Source organism: Heterodontus francisci, unplaced genomic scaffold (genome assembly GCF_036365525.1).
Source record: "Heterodontus francisci isolate sHetFra1 unplaced genomic scaffold, sHetFra1.hap1 HAP1_SCAFFOLD_43, whole genome shotgun sequence".
NCBI classification, from domain to species: Eukaryota; Metazoa; Chordata; class Chondrichthyes; order Heterodontiformes; family Heterodontidae; genus Heterodontus; species Heterodontus francisci.
Window position 1 is genome coordinate 10,083,851 of NW_027141852.1, and position 16,079 is coordinate 10,099,929.

General features: G+C 44.8%; 1 non-coding gene across 1 annotated transcript; it reads left to right on the top strand.

Moving 5' to 3' along the window:
• Positions 1–15,711: 15,711 nt before the first annotated feature.
• trnas-gcu (transfer RNA serine (anticodon GCU)) lies at positions 15,712–15,793 on the top strand. The gene has a single exon. It is a non-coding gene; the product is annotated as a tRNA-Ser (tRNA).
• The last annotated feature ends 286 nt before the right edge of the window (positions 15,794–16,079 follow it).

Genomic DNA, 16,079 nt, shown 5'->3' on the forward strand with positions numbered 1-16,079 from the left:
GTTGACAAGTGAAGAGTAAGAAGTCTCTCTGAGCCTACTGTGGGTGGTTCACTCATCTGAAGTGGCGTGTATTTTACTGTGAAACCCACTCCATGCTCACGAGTTGCCTCTTGGGCTTTCCCCTGCCAGAAGAAGGTATAGTGTTTCTCTTTGAGGGATCCACTTTGAACGAGTCTAGTTTCTTGCAGCACAGCAATGTCCACATTGAGTCTTGTGAGTTCCTTGTCCATCACAGCTGTCTTGTGTGTGTCATCAACCTGCAGAAGGTTGTCGGTAAGGCCAGGACACATGGTCCTTACATTCCAGCTTGTGATGCGAAGGACTGGTGTCTTCTTTGTTGAGTTTGTTTTTCTTGGTGCATAGATTATCAATGCGCCTGTTGAGAGATGACTCTCCAAGCTCCACGCACCCATTGAAGCAAGCAGGTCGTGGCAGGACAGCACCTAACTGACTGGGGGCTGCCCAGCTTGGAGTGAATGGTAGCTATCCAATGAGACACTAAGAGCTCTCCCACTGTCCGAAGTAACCCCTGGCGCTCATACTCTACACCAATTCAATGAGAGCTTATAATCAGTAACTGTTTATTCCCGGGTTGTGCTAATGTTTAACCATGAAGCTGGAGTGTCCTCTCCAGTGCACAGGCCTGGGCAAACAGTATGGAGACCCTGAGCATCAGGACCCCCTCTCAGCATTGCTTGTATTGTCCAAAGGAAAGGAAAAACCAGTACTGTTTGTTACCAGCTCTGCTGTTGGAGTTGCTGAAAAACTGCCTGATAAGTAACAGGTAACCGCCTCCAGGACTCCACTCCGGATTTACTCTCCAGGTTTACTCCCTCAGCCTTCTTATTCATTTATTTGGAGATACAGTACTGAAACAGGCCCTTCCAGCCCACCGAGTCTGTACCGACCATCAACCACCCATTTATACTAATCCTACATTAATCCCATATTCCTACCACATCCCCTCAATTCCCCGACCACCTACCTACACTAGGGGCAATTTGCAATGGCCAATTTACCTATGAACCTGCAAGTCTTTGGCTGTGGGAGGACACCGGAGCACCTGGCAGAAACCCACGTGGTCACAGGGAGAACTTGTAAACTCTGCACAGGCAGTACCCAGAATCGAACGCGGATCACTGGAGGTGTGAGGCTGCGGTGCTAACCACTGCGCCACTGTGTCTTCTCGAGACACCCATCGAGAAGTGAGACTTTTTGCCCAGAGATGGGGCTCTGTTTCTTGGCATCAGGATGGAACCACACACCAGTGGGCCTGTATGGCATGCACAAGGATATCACACACTGCCCCATCCCTGGGACAGCTCAGAGTCAGACACTGAACAGATTGCAATCCACAAGGACATCACAACCTTCCCACTCTCTGGGACAGGTCAGTGTGACACACCAAACAAACAGCACCCCACAGGGACCTCATAAATGCCACGTCCCTGTGACAGATCAAGGTCAGACACTGCAAATATTGCAACCACAGGAACGTCACAAATTGCCTCATCCCTCGGACAGCTCGGGGTCTGACATTGAACATATTGCAACAACAAGGACATTACTGTATTACTCCCTCCATTCTGAAAAACAAGCATTCACCCTACTTTTTACCCTGCAGCCAATTTTGGATCCACACTGCCACTGCCCCTTTAATCCCATCTGCTTGCATTTTGTTAGCAAGTCATAGAGAGATGCAAAACTGAAACAGGCCATCCGGCCCACTGAGTCTGTGCTGACCAACCACCACCCATTTATAGTAATCCTACACCATAATCCCATATTCCCTACCACATCCCCACCATTCTCTTACCGGCACTGGGAGCAATTTACAACAGCCAATGGACCTATCAACCTGCAGTCTTTGCTTGTGGGAGGAAACCGGAGCACCCAGCAGAAACACACACAGTCACAGGGAGAACTTGCAAACTCTGCACAGGCAGTACCCAGAACTGAACCTGGGTTGCGAGAGCTGTGAGGTTGCAGTGCCAACCACTGTGCCATTGTGCTGCCCCAAGTCTAGTTTATGGTACCTTTTCAAACACAATTTTGATGTCCAGACACGTACCATCAACCTCACCACCCTCGTCAACTCTCTCTGAAACTTCATCAAAGAAATTAATTCATTAATTATTTCAGACACAATCTTCTGTTAACCAATCTGTACTGGCTGTCATTTATTAGCCCATGTTCTACCAAGTGACAGTTAATTTCCTCCTGGATAATTGTCTCCAAAAGTTTCCCCACCACTGACATTAGACGAATTGGTCTGTCGTTCCTGGGTTTATCTCTCTTTTTAAACAGGGCTGTAATATTCGCAACCCTTGCAGACTTATCTTTTAATTCTGGAAAGTCGATTGTGGACAATCACTTTGGGCATGACTTTAACCAATTAAAGCAACAGGATACTTGATTAATAAGTCCAGAACTTTTATTGAGAGTAAAATAGTACTTAATAATTGCAAGTAAAATTATACTTAACAAACTTGGGGAATATAACTTACAGCTCTAGCAGGTGTGTGGACTGGTCGAGCTTGGTCTCAGAGTGTCACGGTCCTCTTTGTCCAGCCTACATCCCTCATCAGGTGGAGAACTTGGTTGATGATCTGAGCCTTTACCCCTGAGGTCTTCTAGTGTTCCTGCACACTGAAACCTGACAAGATCCCTACTTTTAACCCCTGGATTGCCATCACACCACCATGTAAAATAATAATTGGTCCGAGCTGTTGCTAGGTAGATTTAATTTGTTCTTAATAATGTCTTCCACTAACAGCCACCTGTCCTCAGAATCTCAGACATGAGTACAATGGAGTGGTTTCACACTGTCTCCCAATCTGATCTGAAACAAGTTTCCTGTTCATTAAATCTAGACTCTTGAAGGTCACGATGTACCATACCATGGGTTTTATCAGGGGTCCGAGAAAGATCCATTGTTTGAATACATTTAGCTGAAACTGTCCTTTCCCACACAGACACAGAAACTCACAGTAATTAGATTGAACAAACTTTAAATGAAAACTCATTCTCTCTAAAATGTTTATTGATTCATTAATTATAACTCAATCAAGGTTCATTACTTTTACAATCATCTGTTTCAGGATGGGTAGCTACTCATTAATTATACAGGATATAAACGTTAGTACTGAACACAAAATGGTTCCTTTGGTCATGTGTTAATTATAAAATGGCTGTCGTAACGTTGTTAGTTATTACGATGGATGCATTATAAAAATGGTCAAGTTAAACTAAGATCGAACTACCCAAGCTTACCTCCATCCTCCAGTCCTCTGGCATTATTCCCATATTCAAGGAGGATTGAAAGATTGTGGTTCGAGTCTCTGCTATTTCCACCCTGACTTCCCTCAGCAACCCAGGATGCAGCCCATCCAGACCGGGTGACCTTTCTTCTGTGAGCACTGCTAACCTTGTAATTGTCTCCTCTTTATCTATTTTCATCCCCTCCAAATTCTCCACTTCCTCCTCCTTCACTGTGACATTTGCAGCACCCGTTTGTTTTGTGATGACAGATGAAATGTACTTAATTAGTACCTCAGCCACACCCTCTGCCTCCACGGGATCTCCTAATTGACCCACCCTTTCATTGTCTGTCCATCTGTTGGTAAAAGACTTCAGTGTTCCCAGTTATGTGACCTGCTAATCTTTTCTCATACATTCTCTTGCTGATCTCATTTCCTTTTTCAGCTCTCCTCTGTACTTTCTGTATTCTGCTTGTTTCTCTACTGCATATGAATCCTCACATGATTTTTCAGTGAATGGTTTTTGAACTATTTTGTAAAAGGATTTGGTTTTGTAAATTTCTCCCTCGCTCCCCTCATGGTCCGGCAGAAAGTTCAACTGCTGTGTTTTCAAACAGCAACAGCTTTATTTGAAAAGCCATTATGACAGGATTCCGGGTTTTAATCCAGTCACAAATCTGGTTCTGATGTCTTGTGGCTCCAGCTGTCACATGACCTGTCAGAGGATGACCTCATAATTGACCCAGTCATGTGGGAGCTTTGGGTTGATGTTTAAATTGTTTCAAAATAATTTTCCAGAAGGACAATCAAAATGAATCGATATGTAAAAGGTAGATTTTGTGAATTTGTGCTCCCAGTGGAAATTCCTGCAGAGTCTGCTGGTTTTCATATCCCCAATTCCCCACAGTAAACTCTGTGCTCGGAGTCTGTATTCATTACATCAACATTATACAGAATCATTTCATGGGAGACCCCAGTGTGAATTGTAGACAGGTGGGCCAGTTTTAACTTTCAAAGTAACACAGAAGCAAAATACTGCTGATACTGGAAATCTGAAATAAAAACAGAAAATGCTGGAAATACTCAGCAGGTCTGGCAGCATCTGTGGAGAGAGAAACAGAGTTAACGTTTCAGATCTGTGCCCTTTCATCAGAACTGAGCTGAAATTGTCTGAGGGACTGCGATTGTGGAATACATTTCAGGGTCAAAGACATTGTACTTGGTAAGGATAGGAAGATGGAGATTATTAAGTACAGTGCAAAAATATAGATGCTTTTACATTATTTTAATCAAAATTGATTTAAACTTTGTGCTCATGAATCCTATCTTTTGATCACAATGACACTGATAACAATGGAAAAAGCAAGACTTGCATTTCACGACCACAGGACATTGCAAAGTCTTTTACAGCCAATGAAGGAAGGACTTTTCAAGTGTAGTCACTCAACAGTACAATAGAGTACCCTACAATAAAGATGTATAAGATTCTCACCAGACAACTGCCAGACAATGACCATCCCAAACAAGAGAGAATCTAACCATCTCCCTTTGACATTCAATGGCATTACCATCGCTGAATCCCCCACTCTCAACAACCTGGGGGTTACCATTGAGCAGAAACTGAACTGCAGTAGCCATATCAATATTATGGCTACAAGAGCAGGTCAGAGACTAGGAATCCTGCGGCAAGTAACTCACCTCCTGACTCCCCAAAGCCTGTACATTAGTCAGGGGTATGATGGAATACTCTCCACTTGTCTGGCTGGGTGCAGCTCCAACAATACTCAAGAAACTCAACAGGACAAAGCAGCCCGCTTGATTGGCACCCCATTTACAACATTCATGCCCTCCATCACTGGCACACAGTGGCAGCAGTGTGTACCACCCACAAGATGCACTGCAGCAATGTGCCAAGGCTCCTGAGACAGCACCTTCCAAACCCGCGAACTTTATCACCGAGAAGGACAAGGGCAGCAGATGCATGGGAACACCACAACCTGCAAGTTCCCCTCCAAGCCACACACCATCCTGAATTGTAACTGTATCACCCTTCCTTCACTGCTGCTGGGTCAAAATCCTGGAACTCTCTTCATAACAGCAGCACATGGACTGTAGTGGTTCAAGAAGGCAGCTCAGCACCACCTTCTCAAGGCAATTAGGGATGGATAATAAATGCTGGCCAAGCCAGCGACACTCACCTCCCATGAATGAATAAAAAAAATGATAATATCCTGTAATCCTCCAAAGTAGAAAATTCAGATGGAAATGAAAAATAATAAAACACAGTCAGCATGGATTTCACAAAGAAAGACTTGATTAACCTTATCTTTGAAAAATCAACAGCAAGAGTAATATAGCAGATGTAGAAGAGTTTAAGTTAATAAAGCCTCATCCGTTTATGTGCTTGAACCAACAAATTGTAGGTGAACAAACAAACACACTAACTGACAGAGCTGGGTGTTGTTCTTTCTAAATTACCCTAAAGTAGGGTGTTAATGAGTTAAAGCTTCAGGTTGCTGCAACCAGAATAGCCATTGTCCACTATCAGTTTTACTGTTATAAATAAAGGATGGAATATTCATTGTGAATCTATAGAAACAGTCTGGTCCTGCACACTGCAGACACATCCACGTCATCACCAACCAGCTCTCCTTTAATTGGTGCAGTTATTTGACTTTGCCCCATTCGCTCCATGGAATTACTTTTAAAAGATTTTAAATTACAAGCAGTTTTGTTAATGTTCAGCCTTTGAGAAGAAATCATTCCCTGGCCACAGTGGAGAGAGCATTGAATATAAAACAGTCGACTACCAGGTAACACAGTGAAAGCTCATCAGCTCATCTATAATTACTTACTTTTCTTATTTTTGCTCTTGCTATTCGGTTTTTCATCATTTTCAGCTCCTGACTGTGGATATTATTGTGATTAAATGTGAAAAGATTCACTGTGTCTCAGTCCCGGTATATTGACTCTTTCTCTGTACAGTGCTGTATACACTCAGATACTGACACTGTCTCTCCCTCTCTCAACTTTCCAGCCCTGACATTGCAGAAAGCGCTGCTCAAAGTTACACATTCTGACTGTTTGCAGTTGATTAGTGAGAGATTATTAACGTATCCTTCTGCAGCGCTGCCTCGGTTAATAACAGCAGATCGAAGTCACATTTCAGATACAGAAACAGACGCATCAATTATTCACTCTTTCCCAGAGTGAGTGAGGCCGGGACAAGCAGCAACATTCCGGCCCCACACTCTGCAATTACCCAGCACCAGCGGAAAGCAGTGAATACAGATTCAATCAGTGGGTTAATGTCCATTACAGGGATGCAAGATTCCACGGCCCAGGACAAACATCCCCATACACCGAGAACAAGCTCAGGAAAACCCAGGGGGAGTTAATATCCCAATCACTGAGCATTCCAGTAACATTGAACAAGTTCCTGAACTGAGTGAACCTTTCAAAGTACAGAAGTGATGACGAGGTCAAAAAGGTCTGAACAGTTGAGGTGACTGAGCGGTTTCAGCTTCTCTGTTCAGGTTACAGCTTTCACTGGAGGCATGTGTTTAAATCCCACTTCTGACAACTTGATTTTCAGTTACTTTGCAGAGCTTCCTTGAAGGTTTGAGGTAGAGTAAATACTGAGGAACTGTTTCTAACTGCTGAAAGGTCAATAACCGAAGGTTATAGATTTAAGGTGACTCACAAAACCAGAAGGAACTTGAGGAAAAATTCCTTTCTGCAACGTGGGGTTAGGATTTCAGTTATGTGGATAGATTGGAGAAGCTGGGGTTGTTCTCTTTGGAGAGGAGATTTGATAGAGGTGTTCACAATCATGAGGGGTCGTGACAGACCCGATAGAAACTGTTGGTAGAAGGATTGAGACTCAGGTAAAAGCTGTGGCTCAGTTGGTCACATTCACCTCGAAATCACAAGCTTCTGGGTTCAGATTTCACAGCTGACACTGCAGTGCAGCACTGAGGGTGTTGAAGGTGCTGCCTTTCAGGTGTGATGTTAAACCAAGAACTGGTCAGCATGTTTGGGTGAATGTAGAAGATCCCATGCTGCAATTTCAAACAAGTGAAGAGCAATTCTCCCTGGTGTTGTGATCAATATTTGCCCCTCAATCAGATCAGTTGGTCATTATCACATTGCTGTTTGTGGGTATTAACTGCTGCATTTCTGACATTACAACAGTGATTACACTTCAAAAGTATTTCATTGTTTCCAAAGTGCTTTGATATGTCCAGTGGTTTTGAAAGGTGCTTTATAAATGCAAGTCTTTTCTTTCTTTATCACAACACATTACTGTGTAAAAATGGTTCCTCATGTCATCTCTGGTGCTTCTGCCAATCACCTGATATCTGTGTCCTCTGCTTACTGACCCTTTTGCCACTGGAAACAGTTTCTCCTTATTTAAACTAAAGAAAACCTCCATGATTTTGAACAAATGTGTCAAATCTCTTCTGAATTTTCTCTGCTGCAAGGAGAACAACCCCAGCTTCTCCAATCTCTCCACATAAATGAAATCCCTCACCCTGCTACCATTGTGGTAAATCTCTTTTTTATTCTTTCCTGGGATGTGGGCACTGCTGACACAATGTGATTCCTTTCAACGGAGCGGCCCGCTGACATCATCGGACTGTGCCAAGCTGTGCATAGGCACAGCTACATCTTGCCAGGATTAAGTGGCACATGCGTAGGATGATGTCATTGCACAGCGCCAACATCATCGCATATCCGCGCCTGGTCCATCTTCGCACATGTGTGCGAAAGCATCATCGGGTATCCAGCCCCTCACTCAGCTGGAGGAAGCGGCTGAATAGGAGACTTTGAGGCTGGAGCTCTCCCCCCTCGGCAACTCGCTCCAGGCCTCGACGCTTCCTCCCCTCAGCCGCTCGCTCCACACCTCGATGCTCCCCTGGACAATTGTTCCCCACTCGCGTCATCCAGCTCTATGGCCGCTTGCTCTCTACCCCCCAACCCACGCTCCAGCCGCTAGCTCTAGGCCGTGCCACTTCCCTCCTCTAGGCCACTCACTACTCACTCCGACGTCACACTTTGCAGCCCACCTTGCTTCTTCGGGCGGCGCGTGGAGACTGGACAAACGTGGGAGCAAGTGGCCGAGAGAAGGGAAGCAGCACAGCCTCGAGCTAGCGGCTGGAGGGGAGGTGGGTGGGGAGTGAGCGAACGACTGGAGAATGGGGTGACATGATCGGGAGACAATCGGCCAGGGAAGTAGGTGGGGAGCAGCGAGATCTGGAGCGAGCGACTGTGGAGGGTGGAAGCGGCCGGTGCAAAGCAGGGGGAGAAAGCGAGTTGTGCCACCTAGTGGTTGCATTGTCAGCAAACGCAGCCTTTATTGTCGATCCTTAATTGCCCTTGAGAAGGTGGTGGTGAGCTGCCTTTTTGGAGCTGCTGCAGTCCATGTGTTGTACGTAAACCCACAGTGCTGTTAGGAAGGGAGTTCCAAGATTTTGATCCAGTGACAGTGAAGGAATGGTGATATAGTTCCCAGTCAGGACAGTGTGTAACTTGGAGGGGAGCTTGCAGATGGTGGTGTTCCCATTCATCCAATATCCTTCTAGGTGGTCGAGGTTGGGGGTTTGGAAGGTGCTGTCGAAGGAGGCTTGGTGAGTTGCTGCAGTGCATCTTGTAGATGGTACACACTGCTGCCACTGTTCACTGGTGGTGCAGGAAGTGAATATTTAAGGTAGTGGATGGAGTGCTGATCAAATGATCTGCTTTGTCCTGGATGGTGTTGAGTTTCTTTGGTGTTGTTGGAGCTCCACTCATCCAGGTAAGTGGGGAGTATTGCATCACACTCCTGACTTGTGCCTTGTAGATGGTGGACAGGAGGTGAGTTACTTGCAGCAGAATTCCCAGCCTCTGACCTGCTCTTGTAGCTACGGTATTTACTTGACTGATCCAATTCAGTTTCTGCTCATTGGTAACCCCCCGGATGTTGATTGTGAAGGATTCAGCAATGGTAATGTCATTGACTGTCAAGAGGAGATGGTTAGATTCACTCTTGTTGGAAATGGTCATTGCCTGGCATTTTTGTGGCGTGCATGTTACTTGCCACTTATCAGTCCAAGCCCAATCTTGCCCAGGTCTCTCTACATGTGGACACGGACTGCTTCAGTATCTGAGGAGTGACTAATGCAACTGAACATTTTGCAATTATCAGTGAACATTTCCACTTCTGACCTTATGATGGAAGGAAGTTTATTGATGAAGCAACTGAAGACGGTTGGGGCCTAGGACACTACCCTGAGGAACTCCTGAGCGATGTCTGGTACTGAGATGATTGGCCACCAACAGCCAGCACCATATTCCTTTGCGCAAGGTATGATTCCAACCAGTGGAGATTTTTCTCCTTGATTGCCATTGACTTCAATTCTGCAAGGGCTCCTTGATGCCCTTGGCAAGAGCAGTCACTGTCACCTCACCTCACCTCCTGAATTCAGCTCTTCTGTCCATATTTGAACCAAGGCCATAATGAGGTCAGGAACCGAGTGGCCTTGGCGGAAACCAAAATGAGCATTGGTGAGTAGGTTATGGCTGTGTAAGTGCTGCTTGATAGCACTGTCAACGACACCTTCCATCACTTTACTGATGATCAAGAGGAGGCTGACGGGGCAGTAATTGACCGGGTTGGATTTGTCCTGCTTTTTGTGTACAGGACATACCTGGGCAATTTTCCACATTGCCGGGTAGATGCCAGTGGTGTAGCTTGGCAGGCGGCGTGGCTAGTTCTGGAGCACAAGTCTTCAGCACTGCAGCCAGGATGTTTTCAGTATCCAGAGCCTTCAGCCATTTCTTGATATCATGTGGAGTGAAGTGGATTTAGCTGAAGGTTGGCACCTGTGATGCTGGGGACCTCAGGAGGAGGCCGAGAAGGATCATCTACTTGGCACTTCTGGCTGAAGATGGTTGCAAATGATTCAACCTTGTATTTTGCACTGATATACTGGTCTCCCCTATCATTAAGGATGGGGATATTTGTGGAGCCTCGTCCTCCTGTTAATTGTTTAATTATCCACCACCATTCAGGACTGGATGTGGCAGGACTGCAGAGCTTTGATCTGATCTGTTGGTAGTGAGATCACACAGCTCTGTCTATTGCATGCTGCTTACGCAAAATGACATGCAAGTAATCCTGTGTTGTAGCTTCACTCATTTTTGGGTCTGCTTCGTGCTGCTCCTGACATGCCCTCCTGCACACTTCATTGAAGCACTATTGCTCCCTTGGCTTGATGGTAATGGCAGAGTCAGGGATATGTCAGGCCATGAGGTAACATATTGTGTTTAAATACAATTCTGCTGCTGCTGATGGCCCACAGTGCCTCATGGATGTCCAGTTTTGAGCTGCCAGTTCTGTTCATTTCTTCCCTCAGATATAATTGACTACTCCGCCCCCGCCCAGTGTGGTTGACAGGACTCTCAACCTCTGCCTTCCCCCTTCCCCCTTCCCCTCCCTCCCAGAACTGCGACAGGGTTCCCCTTGTCCTCACTTTCCACCCCACCTGCCTCCACATCCAAAGGATCATCCTCCACCATTTCCGCCACCTCCAGCATGATGCCACCACCAAACGCATCCTCCCCTCCCCTGTCAACATTCTGAAGGGATTGTTCCCTCCGCGACACCCTGGTCCACTCCTCCATTACCCCCGATACCTCGTCCCCTTTCCAAGGCACCTTCCCATGCAATCGCAGGAGATATAATACCTGCCCTTTTCCCTCCTCTCTGCTCATTATCCAAAGCCCCAAACACTCCTTTTAGGTGAAGCAGCGATTTACTTGTACTTCTTTCAATTATGTATACTGGATTCACTGCTCACAATGTGGTCTCCTCTAAACTGGGGAGACCAAACGCAGATTAGGTGGAACACCTCTGCTCAGGCCGAAATCATGACCCTGAGCTTCTGGTTGCTTGCCATTTCAACACTCCCCCCTGCTCTCATGTCAACATTTCTGTCTTTGGCCTGCTCCAGTGTTCCAGTGAAAATCAACCCAAGCTCGAGGAGCAGCACCCGACCTTTTGATTCGGCACTCTACAGCCTTGTGGATTGAGCATTGTGTTCAATAACATCAGAGCATGACTGGTGTCAGGCAACCACAAGCATTAACACACTCTTTGCCTTTATCCCAGGACTGCTTTGTTATTTAATCTCTCCTGCCCTCTGCTCTATCAAACACCTTCCCTTTTGTTCTCTCCCACATGCCCCTCCCCTTCACTTGTTTAAAACCTAATTCTTTTCTAACCTGTGTCAGTTCTGATGAAAGGTCACAGACCAGAAACGTTAACTCTGTTTCTCTCTCCACAGGTGCTGCCAGAGCTATTGAGTATTTCCAGCACTTTTTGCTTTTATTTCAGATTTCCAGCATCTGCAGTATTTTGCTTTTATTGTGTCAGAAAGTCTTTCCTTGATTCAGGACTCTTACCTCTCTCCAGAATCTCTCTGCTAAAGATTGAACTTTATCTCATTTCACTCACAGCTCAGGGTCAGTGTGGCACAGTGGGACTTCTGGCTGTCTCCCACTTCACAATCCATCAGTACTGAGAAAACAATGGGGAATATTACCCACATGTTGTGTTCTGTAACTTTTTACAAACACTTTAATGTATATATTGTCTTCCAAAGCAGTGACAGAATGGTGGCTTTAGTGTGTTGTTGAAATAGCTTTGTTGAGTTCGTGCTGTACTAACAGTTAAACAGTTCTTGGTTCAATCCCAGGTTTTGGCAGTTTCAACCTCTCCTGTGTCTTTTTCTTTGGCTCCAATTGTCAAGCTGCATGATTTACTCTGAAATTAGCACCAGAGAACCAAGGCACCAGCGAGCATGAGGAGCTGAAATTAGCACAGATCAAATCCACTTAATATTTCTGACTGAAGATGGTTGCAAATGCTTCAGCTTCATCTTTTGCACTGACGTGCTCAGCACCACCATCATTGAGGATGTGAATGTTTTTGGAGCCTCCTCATCTTGTTAGTTATTTAATTATCCACCACCATTCACGACTGGATGTGGCAGGACTGTGGAGCTGTGATCTGATCCTGAGGGAGATATCCGTGCGTGGAATGGCGGGATGCATGGAGAGTGATCCTGAAGAGGGTGTCCGAGCCTGGAGTGGAAGCTTTCCGTGGAGGTACAGGAGTAGGTCATTCAGCCCCAGTGTTTTATAAAGGTTTAGCATAACTTATTTGCTTTTACTCTATGCCTCTATTCATAAAGCCAAGTGTCCTGTTTCCTCTTAGCAACCTTTTCAAACCTTGATCAAAAAAGATTGGTGTACATTGTCTCATTCTTCCTCCCAAACGGTATCACTTCACAATTTTCTGTGTAAAATGTTATCTGCTGTGTGAAAGCCCATTTTACCAGTGTGTTGAAGTTCCTCTGAAGTGTGTTACTGTCACTGGCATAGATTAGATTAGATTAGATTAGATTAGAGATACAGCACTGAAACAGGCCCTTCGGCCCACCGAGTCTGTGCCGAACATCAACCACCCATTTATACTAATCCTACACTAATCCCATATTCCTACCAAACATCCCCACCTGTCCCTATATTTCCCTACCACCTACCTACACTAGTGACAATTTATCATGGCCAATTTACCTGTCAACCTGCAAGTCTTTTGGCTTGTGGGAGGAAACCGGAGCACCCGGAGAAAACCCACGCAGACACAGGGAGAACTTGCAAACTCCACACAGGCAGTACCTGGATGAAATTCATGAGCATTCTTTGATGCCATCTCCGTGGAAAGAGCAATCTGACACACTAGCTCAAATTGGGATTTTGTGTGTTTAGTATCTTTTCTCATCCACCAATATAAGCACAAACCTGTCTCATAATGTAGAGTCGAAGAATGTGCCAATGTTGCAATGTGGTGATAAATTCTTCAGTGTCACAATGTACTCACCAACTGTTTCACTACTTTTCTGATTTCTGGATCCATGTTTGTAGCTTTCCGCGATCTCTAGTGGCTTAGGGTTGAGCCTCACTTCAACGAAGAAACGGAAAATTATGATTTAAAGATTACACTGTCAATCATTCACATCTCTGTCTTCTCCTGAACTTCGAGTTCAAATTTGTTTGTGAAGTTGAGTCACACGTTAAGGCAGCACAGTCTTTGTCTTTGTGAAGGAAGTGATTTGGGAATGGCTGTTTGAAACTGTCCCTTCTTGCACAGAAATTCAGTGCAAATACTCGATCACTCACAATTTCCTTGAGAGAAATTTGTTCACAATCGCATTCGACACGGAAACTGCCTCAGCATTAATGTCACTGAAGCAGAATGTGACCGTGTTGTATGTTTCAGAATGTTGGTGCCGTTATTTGTCGCTTTTAACCAAGACTGGGAGACAGGGCAAGGTTGATCCGAGGTTGGAATATGTTATCATTCAGGAGCAAGAAAAATCAAAAGGAACAAAATAAGAAAACCCAGTCTCCAGATTTGAGAATCTGTAGATCCGCTTTGGGAAAGTGAATCAGAGCAGAATGAAGGGTGAACAGTCCAGAAGAGATGAAGACACATCTCAGTCAACACGTTCCCCTGGTTTATGATGCTGGAACATTCCTCACTCAGAAATGATTCAACCCAATGACAAACATTCTTACAGCTGATAATTTATGCTACTGATTTAAGGACTGTCTCATGTGGTTACCGAGTGACGACGAGAAGATATTAAACTTTGTTCTATTCAATCTAGCTGTGATAAAGTTTGAATTTTTCTCCCTTTTATAAACAGTATTTGAAGGGTCTCCGTAACAATGTTCAGTGTTGATGAGAGTGGGGTCTGGGTGAGAAGCTGCTGAGTGTGACAGGGTCAGGACTGGATGCAGGAAGTTCTCTGACAGTCTCCCTCCATCTCTCTAATGGGTTTGAGTTGATTTACGACTGGTAGCTTTTATTTTACTTTTCTTATTTAGAGATACAGCACTGAAACAGGCCCTTCGGCCCACCGAGTCTGTGCCAACCAGCAACCACCCATTTATACTAATCCTACATTAATCCCATATTCTCTACCACATCCCCACCATTCTCCAACCACGTACCTACACGAGGGACAATTTACAATGGCCAAATTACCTACCAACCTGCAAGTCTTTTGGAGGTGGGAGGAAACCAGAGTACCCGGCGGAAACCCACATAGACACAGGGAGAACTTGCAAACTCCACACAGGCAGTACCCAGAACTGAATCCTGGTCGCTGGAGCTGTGAGGCTGCGGTGCTAACCATTGTGCCACTGTGCTGCTGTTGGTGTTTTGATAAATGAAGGAAGTTCCCTCCACCCATTTTTTTTGGACAGACAGTGTGGTATAAGGATGTAAAGGGTTAATGCTGAAGATAGTGGGATCAACCCCTCCCACGGTCAGAGTGATGATGTAACAGCCACATGAGATGAAGTATGGGAGAAGAGAGAGCAGCACCAAGGATGCTAGCTTAGCAGGCTTGATGAGTGTGTATAGAGTATAGTGTAAATTAGAAAAGAGTTCTTAGTTCTTTCAGCAGGAACTGTGTCCAGAAAATATCGAGAAACTCACAATTTTATTATTCAGGAGTTGGAACACAGATATTAATTCCAAGTGACAGTTCTGGGACCAATTAACAAAAAAAGTAGAGATAATATTGCTGACTGATTGAAATCCCCCAGTGAGGAGACAGTTAAACAGGTGATCTGTTGGAGCATCCTTCGATCCAAGGTTTCAGCAACATTTAATCTCCCTTTTTGGTGAAATTCTCTGTTATTTGCAACTTTTTTTATCAGCTTTGATGGGCGAGTGAAAAAACTGAAAAAATTGAACAGTTCCATCCTTTCTTTTCTTCCTTCTTCTCTTCTTTCCATCAGTTTCTCTTTTCTGTCCCAGATCAATATAATGATGAGAATCCCACTTTAATCTGCTGTTTCTGGTGTTTTATCCATTCCAATCAAAATTTCAACATTCCAATCAAATCTATTTGTTATTCCACAGTGTCTCTCCATGTGTTTTATTCTGTTGTATTCTTTCACAGTCTGTTTGATGTTCAATGTTACATCTCACTGTCTGTTCTGGTGAAGATCAGAAGCAGTGATATCTGTTTACACCACCCGACAAGTCGGCCTGAGGCTGTGCCTCGCTGATCATGTGGCGTTTAAGCAATTCTTCCAGTCAGTTAGTTCAGTTGTCATTTCATGAGTAATTCGGGCATCATGACTTCGTCAGTGACCTAATGGTTCAGGTGTCTGAGTGATGTTAATCATGATGTGTTGAAATGATTGTATGTTCCAGTCTTTCCGTGGTGGGTTTTCACACTGAGTAGAAACGTGTTGGACATGGTCTGGAAATGTTTCACACCGCTCCATTCCCAACTTCATTTCCTTGCAGAAGATATATTTCCATCATTGCACAGCTGGCTGCACAGCCAGAAACTGTGCTGAAGGTGACAGCTATGCTTCTGCAAGTGACAAGGTGGCCACGAGGTGAAGGCGATGGACTGCTAATCCGTTGTGCTCTGCACAAGTGGGTTCGAATCCCACCCTTGTCGCTAGTTTATGAACTGCATAGTGTATTGTTTATGTTGGGTGAGCTTATTTGTAAAGTCAGCCTCGAAACCTGTTCTTGTCCATGTCCAGACAGTAATTCCAGAATTTGTTATCCTTTATTACAATTGAGACAGACAATTGGAATTCTTCACCCAAACTGCACTGGAATGAAGATCAAATATGGATCACGAAACAGAGCAGGATTTTTCCTCCCCTCCTTCCTTCCATCTTTACTTTCTCTCGATTTGCACCAAGTGAAAGACAAATGGGAAAAGCAAATGGCGAGGG